Genomic DNA, 16,221 nt, shown 5'->3' with positions numbered 1-16,221 from the left:
AGGATTGGATGCCTGCATAATGGGTAGGATGTTCAACTAAGTTGAGCCTGATTTCATGCGATTGAGCATGATGCTCCACTAACAAATGGCTTAAATACCACCAATACGACACTTGAATGTGAAACCTCCTGTCTTTGCTACTCCGTTACTTCAGGTTTTGTGATCCATGGAACACGTAGTGTTACAGTGGCTACAAAAGCTGAAATTTTTGTAACACCACTGCGTACACGTCATATTGATATGAGAACCAGAAAAAGACTGTCAGGGCAAAACCTGTATCTTGTCACTGTACATGGATTTTGTGTGCCCTTTGTGAAACTACTCCCAAGAGGTGCTTCGTAAAAAAGGTACAGTTCTTATGGTAAACATATAGATCCGGGGATTGTCGAGAGGTTTGAACTCTGTACTATACTCAGATGGTATCTGATTCGGAAAATTAGTCAGCCCAAGATAGCAGTGTGCAAAAGTCTGACACTTTCTAAGCAAGACCGTTTCTCGGTGATGTATACGAGTGAGCCCAAATAAGTACGATTCAATAGGGGTGATTCCATAGTGGGCGTGGTCTTTAACATCAGTGTGTTCGAATGAATTGGGGCACATGTGTGTCTGAGTTCAAAGGAGCGTGAGTTTCATGCGATTTAAAGTTTTTTTTTTTTCTCTGCCAAATTTATTCCATAGCAGTCTGCATCACCCATTGCATTAGTCGATGAACTTAAAGGCTCATAACCACCTTCATTAAATAAAAAAAGAATGGCTTGCTCCGCTCCTGGCGTTTCCAGTCCCTTGTTAACACGTCGTCCCGGCAACAGCGTAATGCAGGTGAGGTCATTACGGTGAACGTTATCGTTTGTCCATTTACGATGGACATGACTTCCGATTAGTTTGATAGCACGCCCTTGGAACGCCTTTACCATGAAGTTGCACCCCACCTCCGCCCTGTAGACTCACTTGTCTATCGTGCGCAACTAACTGATTTCAGTCTAGCGTTTTTTTTTTTTTGCAGTGCGCATGCGCCGGCAACAGCATGTAGCCGAAAATCATGGAGTTCTGATAAATGGGGGCTGGGCCTTTTATATATTTTAATGCATTTAGGTTTATTTGGCAACAATCTGCGATTTAATTGTGACTGCCTTATTCCCTTTAATGGACAGATATTGAAGATTGTGCAGTCTAACACGTACAAAAGTAAAATCCGCACGGTCATACGATACTACCGTCCGGCGGTACCTGTGTTACCGCACAGGGGCATTTAGGTGAGTGGAGCGTTTTCCGACGCTGTCGGTGTGACCATGTGTCACTAGTCGAAGACGCAGGCGCTGTCGTTTCAGACGCTGCACATCCTGTGAACAGAGGTGGTCACAAACGCTGCAAAGTATTTCCAACTGTTCCTTGAAGAAGTAGCGCTCGAAGTACTGGTTGGTTCACATGTACTCGGAAAGACATATAACAACATGGGTTGCTTCTTGATAATTTTCTTAAGAAACGTGGTCTTTGTCTCTCTCCCTCTCTCTAAAAACAGGAGGTGACGGTGTTTTCAAACAAGAGCGCCAACGGGATGTTCTATATTGGAGTATCGTCCACGTGTCATCTAGAGAAGTACATAGCGAGAAGGAGAGAGCGCCCGTGAGGAGAGTTGCGATGGCGTGAAAAAAAAAAAAGAACGGCCGCTTGCCTTTGATTTACAACTGGCGTAAGGGCGCTTTGAAGTTACGGTGGATAACATATCCGTGAGTCTTTGGGCATTACAATCTATGTGACAGAAAGCAAAAGAGAATACCGTGGTTCTTGTGTTCTGTTGAACTTGCAACTGGCTGGAGTCGACGTTAATGTCAGTTGAACTCAAGGAAAAGATTGTCGGGATCAAGTGTTCGTCCTTCAATGGTGCCTTTGAACACGTATAGGTTTAAGTGTAGTCAGTTGACCGTAAGCAACCTTTTCTTTGCAACTTTTCGTTACATGCAAAATCGGCATGCCATAGTTTAAACTTACAAGAAGCAGTATTACAGTACGGCTGACTTCACGGCATTTCCATTTTGAACAAAACAAAACATTAACGTTAACAAAAACAACAAGCATGAAACGAATTCACTGTCCTCTATTTACTCAGCATGAATACCATAGTATTTGTTTTTAATTGTCTTAAGTTAGTCTTCATAAATTCTCCTCGTACAAGCAATGTTCCTGACTCGTTCATTTTGTCGTCATAAACGACCTCTGATCAGGCCGCCGTGATATAATCTACCTGAACCTAATCACATCCTGCAATAAAAGTTGTAAGCCTGTGGTAATACACTTTTGTACTGACTGGAACACACGTGCCACTCAGTCACATTATCCGACTACATGTTCAGTCGTGGACGAGAGTTCAATAAAACATCTACTTCGGCCAGTTTGTGTAGAGGTTAATCGCTACTGGAAAACAATGAGACCATAGCAAAAAAAACAGAATTGTGGAAAGAAGAGGCATCTGTGCTAATGATAAGATATCTACGGTTGGCTACCCTGTGCTAGGGAACAGAGAAATAAAGGTATACAAGAAAGGCGAGGGAAGGTGAGTGTCCCAGTGTCTGACGCTGTGACACAGCCAGTGTGTCACTTTTATAGACGGCCAGTGACAGCGCTTCGGTATGTCTCAGACTAGGTGATGAACCGCAGAGAGGGATCAGAGACTTTTTCTGTTGCTTCGGCAGTGCATTTCCTAAATGCACGATATAGTCCAGCTGCCACGAATAAATTTGGACCCATCAGAATCCACGCATATTTCTTGCTCTCTCACCGCATAGCTGTCGGAATATATGTTCCAAAACAAGAAATAAATTTGGAGGGCCTGACGGCCTCAAAACGGCGAACTCGAGGACTCTGCATTAATGCCGACCTTAGGTTTTTCAATGTGCACCAAACGCGCGCTACTCGAGCTTTCTTGGAACACACCGCATCGGTGTGGGGCCGCCGTGGTTTGGAATCCAACCCAGGACCTCGTGCTTAGCAGCACAATGCCAGAATCGCTCAGCGAACGTGGCCGGTAATTTCCAAGACAGGAATGGCCCCGAAAATTCGATAAGCATATTACTGCCGTGCACGCACGCAAGCAAGTTAAACTTCAGCGCGTCATGAATGCGGTCGTCGCCGTAAATTAAGCCGGACGTAACGTACGGCCTGAAAGTTCTCGCTTTCCGTTGGAAACGTAATATACTCCCCTCCCCTCCTTTCGTACCGTTCTTGCTTCCGCCTTGTATATCACGCTTTGTTTCTTTCTTTATATTTTTTCTGGCTGAAGTCCAAATTTACGGGCTAGCAAAACGTATGCGCACCAAGCACTGCGATTGCAGCGACCTTTTTTTTTTTTTACGTTGCGTCTTTTTCTTGGCCAAGGTTATTTGGTTTGAGCGCGGAAAGCATGCACTAACTCAGGTAATCGCTTCACTACGCTCATATGTCGCTTACAAGGCTCACGAGGGAAAACGTTCCAAAGCTTGGCACTTTAAATTAGATATGAAGTGGCTTCGGTTAGGTTTCTTCGGCCCCCAATATAAAAAAAAAATCCAGTTGCGTGTTGCTGGTACTGGATGCAGTTTACGAGCATGTATCTTAACGTACTTTAAGTAATAAGAACAAATTACTTTTACAACATGAGAGAAAGCATTTCAAGTTGGGACCGTGAAGGAGGTGGTACATCGAGAGAGAACAGCCGAATTTGAGCTTCACAAAAAATTATGACCTGGTAACATGTGAAATGAGGAGGGATGTATAAGAAAGCAATACGTCGCTACTATAACACGGCAAGTGTATCTAAAGGTACATCATTTATTTTAGAAATACTGTTAGCCCTCTCTGTATGGTCATTCCAGGCAGAGATAATTGTTTGCATCTAGACGCTTACACACAAACACAAACACTTATATAAAGATATATGAAACAAATATATATGAAGCTTCTGGCCCTTTATACGCGGTGCCTCACAACTTCAAGTGTACCAGGGAGCAGAAAGAACGCCAACATTATACTCAACCATAAGAAGGGAGACGTTAAAGAACTGAACAATTATAGACCCAGTAGCTTGCTTTCAGTATTGCACAAAATATTCATCAAGATAATTTCCAAAATAATCAGGGCAACACTTCACTTCAATCAACCAGGAGAACAGGGTGGCATCAGGAAGAGATATTCTACTATGGATCGCATCAATCAGGTAATCGAGAAATCTGCGGAGTACAATAAACCTCTCTATATGGCTTTCATAGATTATGAAAATACATTTCATTCAGTAGAGATACCAGCAGTCATAGAGGCATTGCGTAATCAAGGAGTTCAGTAAGCATACGTGAATATCTTGGAAAATATCTACAAAGATTCCACAGCTACCTTGTTTCTCCACAGGAAAAGTAGAAAATCACCCACCAAGAAAGGGGTCAGGCATGGAGACACACTCTCAGCAATGCTATTCACTGCATACTTAGAAGTATTCAAGCTCTTAGAATGGGAAGGCTTAGGAGTGAGGATCAACGGCGAATATCTCAGCAACCTTCGGTTTGCAGATGACATTGTCCTATTCAGCAACACTGAGGACGAATCAGAACAAATGATTGAGGGCGTGATGATTAATATGCAGAAAACAAGGATAATATCCTATAGCCGGGCAAGGAAACAAGAATTCAATATCGCTGTCGTTGAAAAACAAAAGTGTACAATCATTGCATTCTACCGGTGCTAACATATGGGACAGAAACTTGGAGGTAAACAAAGAAGCTCGAGAAGAAGTGAAGGACCGCATAAAGAGCGATGGAATAAAAAATGTTAGGCCTAACGTCAAGGGACAGGAAAACAGTGGCGTGGATAATAGAGCAAAGGAGGATAGCCGATATTGTAATTGCCATTAAGAGAAAAAAAAATACCAGGCATACAGCGAAGTGCCGCTGCCGGAGGTGACAGTTTTCAGCTGTGAAATTGACACGACTTCCCTTCTACGCTCCATTTGGCCACAGGAGGACTAAGAATATTGACAAAAAAAAAACAACAACAACAAAGAGACGGGGGGGGGGGGGGGTGCACAGCAGAATAGATCCAGCTAGGAAATAACAAGACAGGAAGGTTTTTTTCAGCGGCCCCCTGTCTTCAGGTCCACTCCCGAAGAGGCACGTTTCGCATGGACTTGACATTTGAGACAGGAAGTGCCGAAGCGGAAGAGGTAATCGGAAGTAGGAATCGTTGTAGAAGTCCCGTTGTAGATATTGGAGGAATTCGTAGGCCTCTGGTTTAACACATATATTTCTGATGGCTGGTAAAGCACTGAGAAACAAAGGTAAGTCAATACTGAGAGGAAATTAAAACCTTATAGAAAACGGCGGATAAGAGCAGATTTGAGGATTGATTACTTGATGCGTGGTGCTACTTATACCACTTTGTCTCCTCCGTCACTGCTGCTGAATAAACTCCACTCTGGTAATTGCTCTGAAACGAATATTTGTTATTTTGTGAAGAAAATTTTCATGCAGACATTTAATGATACTTGTGCAACGTTTCCGACCACAGCCTTTAGTCCTTTCCTTATAGGCTTTTTGAAATAGTTTCACCCTTTCGCATTTGTACATTTTCTCTCTTTTTTTTTGTTAATATGTGTCACTCGCACAATTAAAAATTTTGCAGTGTATACTGCATAATGGCATCCGTATATTTTTAACTGCTTTAATATAAGATTTACTTTTTAAACGGTGCTGTGCACTTCGGCGAGTTTGATAATTTCTTGTAACAATCACTCTTATTCAGATCTTTATAACTTCTGTGATATATTTTGCAAAGCACCGTCACTATAGAATTTCAAAGCTGTATTCTTATTTGTCTTAAAGTATTCTTACAGCAATCTTTTTCACTTGTTCTGGTGAGTGTTATTTCATAACAGCGGAATTCCAACAAGCTCTTGCGACTCCCAGGTTTGACTAAGTCTTTATCATTTGCCTTGCGGCTCATGTGTGATAATTAATCTTGTCCCTAGGAATTTGCGTCCCTATCCAGCCTCTGGCATTCTGTATGTGGTGCAAACGATTTGAGTGCTCCCGTTTTATTGCGCAAACGTATATGCAAAGACCCTTCAGAGTACTCTTCGGAGATGAGAAGCTTCAATTGAAATAGTGAACACAGATGCTACGAGTGCTGTATTAGAAGTAATTGGAGGCTTTAGCTAAAATGAATGAGAAAACCTTCGTACTTTTTTTCTTACTGTGAGAAGATGCTTCTGAATATAAAATAGACACAATAATGAGCGATACTAAATCAGTTTTAACTGGTAAAGTATTCATTCGCAATATTGTTATAAGCCACCTATCCTGCTGACGAAAAGATAGCGCTAGGTGCCCTTTAGCATTGTGCAATATGGGCTGGGCGGATGAATGTTTGTAGCACAGTATGGCACCGTAATCTATAAAAATGCAGCTCCACTAACGTGAAACCTAGGGTGGTGTGAAGCATGCAGTGATGCACCGCTAATGGGCTCATACTGCCTTAAGCAATGGCTCGTAACCCCGTCAACGCGGCCTCCCCATTACGACGACAGAAGAGAAGTGAAATTCTACGCTGAAATGATGAGTTGCAACGCAGCCAGCTGGGGAAGTCGACGAAGAACGCGGCAGTAGCACGAGCGTGTGCCCAGCGCGAACACGAACCGCTTGCTTCAACGCAGCCAGCTGTGGACGACGACGACGATTACGACAGGAGACGCCGACAGCCCGGGCGCATAAGGTGCTTCGCACCTAAAATGGAGCTGGACAGGCGATGTATTGCGTGGGATAACCGGTGGACCATTAGAGTTACAGAATGGATACCAACAGAACGGAAGCGTAGTCGAGGACGGCCGAAAACTAGGTGGAGTGATGAAGTTAGGAAATTTGCAGGTGCAAGTTTGAATCAGCTAGCGCAAGACAGGGGTACTTGGAGATCGCAGGGAGAGGCCTTCGTCCTGTAGTGTACATAAAATATAGGCTGATGATGATATGAAACAAGTTTTACAGCCTAACAATAAGACCCATTGGAATGACAGTAACCATATGTAAAGCTCAGACTAATCACCCCATCAAATCAGATAAATGTACATCACGGAAACGCATGAATTAACATTATTTGCATTTGCCACATCGTTCGGTAGCCCACTTCATGCCTCACTTATGTCTGTAAAAAAAGTTACAGGGGAACTCATTTCAAGATGACTCTCGATGGTAATGCGAATAGCAATCGGGCAATGTAGCGACAGATCATATTCCTAAAGTAAAGTTTATTTAACACGTGTCGTGGTAATTATGAGACTTTAGTTGCCTCGGCTATATGCCGCATAGTGCGATATCGTCCCACTTTGCTATGGTACTTTGCTTGTCGAGGGGCTTTGCTTGCCGTCCCACGTTGCTTGCCGAGGTGGCCCACGAGCATGGAGGAATGACTACCACTGTAGGACGCCGACGCAGTGACAATTAACTGAAGAAGAAGGCATGATATCGATCGAGCGACAAAGGAGTATAACCCCGACGGCGTGAGGACAATACGATGTTATTAAAATTACGACGATGGTATAATGACGACAACGTGACGACGACGAGATGACGCCAGTGAGATGACGACGACTGTATGACAGCAACAGGATGAAGAAGCGGGAATGATGACGTCGGCACGATCGAGATGTTGTGACGACGACGGCACGGCAGCGAATGTATGATAGCGGCTGCCTTCCAATACTCGCCTAAGACGGCAAAGTAGACGGCTAAGTGGACAGCGGCCATCTTAAGTCTCGTTCGAGTTCTCACGAAGGCGTCAAAGTAGACAGCTTCGCGAAGACAGCATCGAAGTCAGAAATGATGCAGGCTACTTACCTGTCCAAACAAGATGGCGGCTGGGCAGGATGCTTGGAAAGCTGACAGGAAGGTCGTCTGCGCAGAAGAAACGTAGACGTGCTTTCCTTCCAACGCCCGTAATGTAAGTCACATCGTGTTTTCCATAGATTCACAGGGGCAAGGACTTAAAATAAAGAAATAATGCTTGCTTCTCTCAACTTTTTCTTGTCGCCGCGAGGTGGCGTCTCGTCGCAGACGCGTCTTTCATGCGTCATCTAGATGGTTCGAAACACGTTCCATTATATGGCCTCGAAGCTGTCTTTGATGTCTCCTCAGCTGTCTACGTAGAAAGTCTCCGGTGCTGGCCAGAAATGGAACACACCCAGCGTCTGTGTGACAGCGGCGCAATGACGACGATGGCATGACAACAGCATGTATCACAATGTATCATGTATCAATGTATCACAAGCCCTGTATAGCGATGATGGTGTGACGACTATGGCACGGCGAGAGTCGGATGACGAAGCTGTGACGATGATGGCACGACCGCGACGGCATTACGACGACGGTCTGACAACGGAGTAATGATGGCGACTGTCCGACGGTGACAAGGACGGCATAATCATGATTGAATGGCGAGAGTATGATGAAATACAATGACGAAGAAAAAGATCGACGTCAAATGAGTAAGAATAGCAGTAAGACGACGACTGCGTGACGAAAATGGGATGACGTTAAGAAAGTGATGGTGATGATGATGATAATGATGATGATGATAGTAAAGTGACGGCGTGACGACGACGGCATGACGTCAGTAAGGTATCACGAAGCTGCAATGACGACAATGGAACGACCACGAGATACAACCACGAGGAGCACATACCTATAGTGGCCAAAGCAGGTAGAAGGTAGACAACTTGGTCCCGGTAGATAGATAGATAGATATATAGATAGATAGATATATGGATAGATAGATAGATAGATAGATAGATAGATAGATAGATAGATAGGTTTAAGATGTCTGTAACAGGCAAAGAATGATATTTGCGTTAAAGGAATACCGATACGTATTCGTTCGAGCAAACTGTGGCTGAAGCACTCGTCTAGGTTAGCCCTCTCTTATCGAAACATTGCGGATGACTGAAGAATATGAGACGGTCATTTAGGTTATAAAAATCAAAATTCTGCGTATTAAGCGCCAAAACCACTAAATGATTGTGAGACACACCGTAGTGGGGAACTCCGCATTAATGTTGACCATCTGGGTTTCTTTAACGAGCATTCAATGCACAGTTCAGGAGAGTTTTTGAATTTGGCCTCCAGCAAAATGGCTTGGCATTTCAATGACATCGCCACTACGTCACCACGGTGAGTGGTCATATAATTTCCAAGCACGTTATATGGTTAAACAAGGCCAATGAGTTAGTTTTGCTGCATCACAGTCTATCTCTCATAGCGAGGTTCTCATTTTATACGAGCTGGAGAGTGCGTAGAAATAATAAAATATTATCTGTTCTGGTTACTTGTCTCCCTCCGCTACGCACTTTGCCGTGCAATTTTGCAACTTACGTTTCCTTCCTGAAGGCGCCACTCTGACTTTAGATATTAAAACTTAGAGTGAAACAAAAACACAGGACACAAAGCCGCAAGTCTGAGCAGCCGCTACAAGTCTGGATAAGTAACTCATGAAAGGGTCGCGCCAACGGCCGCAGACTGAGAAAGAAATGAAATAGCCGGGGCGTGTGGAGGGGGGGGGGGGGGGAGAGAAGGGTTGCATAATGTAGTACGTTAATGCGGGTCGCCGGAGCGCTCTTCGCTAGTGCGTGGGCAAGCGTGGCCTGAGGTTCGCGGTCCCGCCGTGCAGCTGCCGAAAAACCCGGACGTGCACGGCGGCCTAATTTAGTTTGGCTTTGTCAACGTTGCAACAGGCTCATCTGCTGGCTTGCGTCTCACCAACTTAATCCTAGCTGAGGGCTCGCCGTGAGTTGCGCCTGGTCATGGTTGTGTACGTTCCGTTGACTCTGCTAACTCCCGTCATTTTATATGTCCAGCCAGGCCACCTAACCCGCAAACCCTATTTACCTCTATTCAGACTCCTGCCCACGACGTCGGGTAGGCCGCTGGCCAAAACTCCGAGGTTTCCCTCTATCGTCGCAACCAGGCATGCCAGTTTAGCAAACGTCATTCCGTCTCAATTCTTTTATTTAGTAGCAGAGGCCACAATCAAACTTTTTATTGCATTAACTTTCGATGCCTCTGTACAAACTTACGTCCCTATACAACCGTCGACTTGGGCTAGGAATATAGAGAAGGTTCATTTAGGGAATACATTTTTTTACTTGTTTCTTTAATGCTCAACCTATTTTTTGGCTCGTATTGCCTTATATTAGCAATGCTTTCGCATTTTAAAGCTCCCGTTATCGTTATTCTGTTGGATTCGATGCCGCTCTTCGACGATTCTGCTTTATATAGCCGCTTGGAAGAAATCAGGTTAACAGATACTAATGGCACTATAGTGCAAAGCTATCCCAAACTGTTTTTATTCAATTCACGCAATACGACCTCCACTACTGGTCACACATTTTTCGTTCTGCTACCCCCCCTTCGCCTGTCTGTCCGGAGACGTCACTGAAAACCACGAAAACCCCGAATCTGATATTACGCGTGCCCACTGATTATGCATGATTGTACACCAAACAAAATAAAAATATTTATTTCTGATTCGACACCTGGTTTTTTTTCATTCGCCCTCTACCATTGGTCAAAAGCTTTCGGGCTGCGCGCACTTCGCCTTTCTGTGAGGCGACATCCCAAACCATGAGAACTCACCACGTCAAAGTGACGTGTATGCATGAAAGATGCATTAATATGCCGAACAAAACAACTTTTTTTCGGTATAGCAGGAGATTGCCTCGTTCCTAAAGGAATAGCACAGGTCTGCTTACTGATCTCTCTGGTGCTGGCTGCTCGGAGCTGCAGGGGCGAACAGATGTAATTGGGTAAATTGAAAATTTGAACAGCGAAGCTGTTCCAGCTAACCGTAAAAAGTGGTGCCTGCTGTCGCAAAACCTCGCCGAGCTATCACATCACTGCGTTGCCTAGTAACCAACACGCGGAGCGGCGTGTGCCTCGCCTCCTCTCCGTGCCGTGCACATGTTGCCTTGACATGGGGCGTTAAGGAGAGGGAGGGAGAGCTTGCGCGCGGCGAGCGCAATGCTCGGGTGAGGGAAAGAGAAAATGAGAGTGAGATAGAGTGAGAATGAAATTGTAGCAGCACCAACGAGGCAACACACAGAGCTGCTGCCGTAGCGGCCCGCGTTGCCTAGCCGCGCATGCGCCGAAGCAGTAGCGACGACATCGTCTCGCGTTGCCTAGTAACCACCGGCGCAGGTGCGCGCTCGCTTCGCACGACACAGACACGGCTCCGCCGAGCACTCGTCAGCTGCGTGCTACTGCGCATGCGCCGTGACGTCATCCCGGCATGTCGTCTGCTGCGCACCGCCCGTACACTGTGCATAGCTTTCGCCCAGTGTGCATGCGCTTGGCCTCCGAGTTCGCCAAACAAGCGGCTGCTCCTTGTTTTGTCAACTTTCGCTAGATATCGAGCGGCTAGCCTCCAACGTGTTCGGCGTCTGCAAGCAACAGCGTTCTTGGCAATGGGCCAACCTTGGTTAGGCTGCCTGCGTTTGTGGCATGCCAGGAACACTGTCGCTCGTAGGCGCCAACGCTTCCAGCGCTAGTCACGCGAAATGTCGCGAAAGAGAAGGTACCTTCGAAAATGATCGCTCGATAATACCTTCCCTACATGCGTAGCTAATTTACACCAAGTTAATACCTAGCAGCAACCAAGTTAATACCTAGCAGTAGCAGCCAGTAAGACTTTAGGATAGACAGTTTAACTGTGCCTGAGCTTTTCACGACCGAGTGCAAACTTGCCCGTTTTTACAGCGAAGCTGTTAAGGGCCGACTCTTCAAAAGTCGCGTCCGGCAATAGAAAAATGGCCCCCACCTCCCCGAAAGGAATCGTGAGGAAATGCGAATGCATTTCTTGCGCCGAGAGTACACGGCGTAGTAATTTTAATGGCGCAAATTAATGAAGAGACGAGGATTTGTACCGTAACCATTTATTTACACATTCATCAGCACCTGTTGACGTTTCTCCGCCGCGTCTCGAACACGAACTTCAGCGTTCTCGGCTGGCCGTTGACGTCTCACAGCGGCGTATCGAACACACATTTCCGGATCTTCGGCTCGGCGTTGGCGTTTCGCGGCGGCTTCCCGAGCACGGAGTTCGGTATCGGCAGCTCGCTTCGCTCGCTTGCGTTCGGCATCACGCGCTCTTCGCTTCGCAGCCTTGTCTTCCGCTTCTTCTCCTCCGGTTGATGATGACGTTGAAGCTACTGCAGTGACGTCACCTCCAGCGAGATATGTAATGCTCGGGTTGGATTGTATTACACTTCTTGCTAGGGGTACCGTTGCCGTCAGACATTCGCCTTCACCGACTTCTGCCATCGCCTTGAGAGGCGTCCAGCAAGCGAACGGTCGAGAGTGAGGCGCGCGCTTCACTCCATTTATATATACGTGCGAGCGAGCGAACGGGAGAGTGGGACGCAGGGAGGAGAGAGAGCGAACGGCAAGAGAAGGAGCGGCGAAGCACTGCACCTACCCTCTCCTACACTCTCTCCACACACGCGGGAGCTCCGCCGAGTTCGCGTAATTCATTTTCCAGGGCAGCTGGGCCCTCGACTGTGGCGCCGCCGCTCGGGATAACTTGAAACACGGTGGGGCCTCGGATCTGGGCACTTTTGCTCCCTAAGGATCACCTTTGCCTACAAATACCAAAACGGGTAAGTTTACTTCATCAAATTTCGCTTCCAATAAAGCACCTACATCGACCAGAAGCTGCAGTAACAATGATGACAAAGTTGCAGCCAGTCAGAAGAGCAGGGTCAGCAAAATCGTGGAAACAGTGAACACGACTCCACTAGAATCATGTTCTAGTCCTACCTCGACTGCAATTTTTTTTCCTTTTATGCCACATAAGTGTTGCTGTTTTGTGCAATGCCTTTGTCAACAGCCGAGCACACAAATATGAACTTGTACAACGTAGTACGATTCTTCCTGCAGACCTTTCACGGTACTCTGGCGCCATCGAATTATACAAAAATAGGTTCAGTCTTCAAACCTCGATATTTTGTTTGCATTTGAAAATGATGGTACAGGTCCTGCGCAAGGGCGAAACCCATGCAAACGAGAACGTGCCCGCACAACCAACCATCTGCACTTAATACATGAGGAATACAAGGTAAAGACAGCGGCAGGGGTGGGGCACACTTGTTCAGAATTTCACCTATGTGCACTAAACACTCTTAAAAACGTGTGCATTAATTGGGGCTTATCTTGTCCCACCACCATAATCGTAGCACCTAACACTCAGATTATGCGTTTCAATACATCAAAACGGCAACCCATTAATCGCGAGCATGATGTTGCGGTATGCGAAATGGTTTGAGCTAGAGACGGTACACGTTCACAAGGGGCTCTTCGGCTGAGAATCACAAGCGACGCTTTGGCACCAGGAATGCTGACAACACACTGCGCCGTTAATTTGAACCGTTTTACTCACCACTTTGCGATTATAGAGTTTTCATATGCCCCCATCGCGACAGAGAAAACACGTTTCACGACTGTAGAGCACGGCAGCGCAACAAATGCAGCAGGCGCGTCTTCATCGCGGCTGTGTTTCAATATAGTGCCTAGAGTAAGTATATTCTAGGCACTATAGTTTCAAGTTGTGCAGCCGTGCAGCCAAGAAAGAGCGGAGAATTCCAGTTATGATGTGCAAGTGTGCAGCCAGCGTAGCTAGGGGCGAATGGACCTAGTGGCGTATCCGGCGTGGTACCTAGGCAAAGGCGATCCTTAGGGAGAAAAAGTGCCCAGATCCGAGGCGCCGCCGTGTTTTAAGTTCTCCCGAGTGGCGGCGCCACAGTCGAGGGCCCAGCTGCCCTGGAAAATGAATTACGCGCCGAGTTCCCGCGATGCGAGCGCCCTCACACACCAGAGCGCGCTCCTCCTCTCCACTCGCTCTCCCCTACTCCACCCTCACCAAATTCTCCGGTTGCTAGGGGCGAGGATAAGCGCGCGCGCCCGCAGCTGTTGCTATGGGAGAGGGAGTGAGAGCGGAGAGATAACACCTGCCGGCGCGCGGACACCGACAGACGCCTGACATGCCCCGACTAAGAAATGCATTCGCATTAAAAAAAAACTCTCATTGGCTGTATGCTGTATGTGCGAGTGAAAGCGCGCGAGGACGAGGGACGCGCGCTTTCACGGGGATTAAACGCACGCCGGAGAGCAAACGAGACTTCCCAGTGTAAGGGGAGCGGTGGGCGAGGAGGGCATCGAGGCACCCTAGACTGTGCGTGTGCGTGTCCGCGCTCCAACTGCGGCACATGCGCGCAGCCCTGCCGGCCTCTGCGTCACGTAGCCCTGCCGGCCGTCACGTAGCCAACGTTTCGACAGCGGTTGTGTGCGGTCACACAAACAACGCACACAAATGTAGTCGACGGCGGCGGCGTTTTGCACGCGTTCGCACCGAACTCGCGCGGCGTTGGTGACGTGTTTATGATGAACATGCCAACCTTTGCCGTGCACCCTATGGCGGTGTAACGTAGGGACCATAAGACCATGGTCCATGTGCACGCTAAAATAATGAAAACACCGGATCATATATATTTCTCATTCTCTAATAGTTGAAATAACCAATTACACAATCACATCTTAATAGTCATAATTGAAAATACACAATTCCCACTATAGTACAGCTTCGCTGGTCTTCCATCTCCACCCCAGTGGAAGAGCTGACAGTTTTTTTTTCTCTATTTCTTCCTCTCTTTTTTTCTTGTCCCTGCTATGTGCCATTGAGCTTGGACGCTTTCTGCACGTCAGGATCGGCCCACAAGATAGGGGTATGCAATATTGAGTTTGGCTCTTTTCTGCACTACCGCCAGGCTCGGCCCACTTTCCAGCGTGACACAACCACCACCACCGACACGTGTGAGCCTATAAAGCTTCGCTTAAATGGGCAGAAGAGACAGCAGACTTGTGCGATAATGCATAATCACAACCAAATTTCCAGGAAAGCAGTTTCTATAGAACAGTTGCATTAGAAATCGTAGTAGTCTCTAAATAAATTACATTCTTTCAAATATTAACTGCACCTGACTAGCCCGTTTCAAACAGTTTTCCCTCATATAAGGATTTCGAGCAGTTGTTAGGACCTTTTTACAAAGGTATGGAGCATTTCATCGACACACATTTTACTTCAATATAACATTGGCCCTAATGTGTTCCTGATTTTCGCCAATTTAGATCTCGGTGACGTTCAGAGTTCTCCCAAGGCAGCGGGCTAAATTCGGCGTTTTTCGTAAAACACAGGTGTAACGCTCCGGATTTCCTGCATACATAATTTGCTGCCAAAGCCGTAATTAGTCACATACACTGAACTTGACCTACACGTTAGCCATAACCTGCTCCCAATTTTAAATAAAATATTCACCAGCCCTTACCTTGTCGAGAAAATAGGGGTGACCTAAGCTTGTCGTGTGTGTATCTGACCTTCGTCAGGATAACGTAAAGTTCACGACATGTCACGGTAATAAGTCATCAATGTTTATGAAATGTATGCCTCGAGGGTAGGAAACGTACAACGCAACGGAATGAAAAGTTGCACGAAAGGGAACGAAAAGTAGAAGGAAAAGGAAGGGAAAGTAGTAGGTCAAGTACACACACGATAACCTTTGTTACCCCCATTTTCTCGACAGGGGAAGGGCTGGTGATTTCCTTTCTCTCTGTCTCTCTCTTTCTTTTTTGTCCCTGGTATCTGCCATTGAGCTCGTTTTCTTTCATCACATGTACAAGCAATGTTTAATGTCATTCTTCATACATCATGGCACTAGTTCGTGCTCCCGATCTGACTCTGCACGTTCCGTGTAGTGTAGTGTATCGCACGTCATGATGAAAGCAGAACGGCTGAATTGCAAAAAAAAGAGGGAGAGAGAGAGAAAGCTTGCTGTACTGGTTCATCAAAACAGAAAGCTTCACATTCTAGATGATGTACGCATGGACAACGATCATCGATGCAGCTAATCAGCGTTAGCACCACGCGTCATTTGGCTCCAACAATGCCATTCACCACGTATTCTGTAGAGATCGATTGATGATCGTTCAGAGAAAAAGCACAACAATGAAAAAATCGGACACACCACAAGCGGTTGTTTTATGTCTTGTTGTTTTATTTATAGTGTTTCTTTCCTTGTACTCATAACGATGAGAAGCATGCAACATCAGACCCAATTTTTCCTCTTGGTGGCAGAGATGATCAGCATTGCGCACAGTGATGCGATGCATC

Source organism: Dermacentor silvarum, chromosome 4, assembly GCF_013339745.2.
Source record: "Dermacentor silvarum isolate Dsil-2018 chromosome 4, BIME_Dsil_1.4, whole genome shotgun sequence".
NCBI classification, from domain to species: domain Eukaryota; kingdom Metazoa; phylum Arthropoda; class Arachnida; order Ixodida; family Ixodidae; genus Dermacentor; species Dermacentor silvarum.
Note: the sequence above shows the minus strand (reverse complement) of the source record.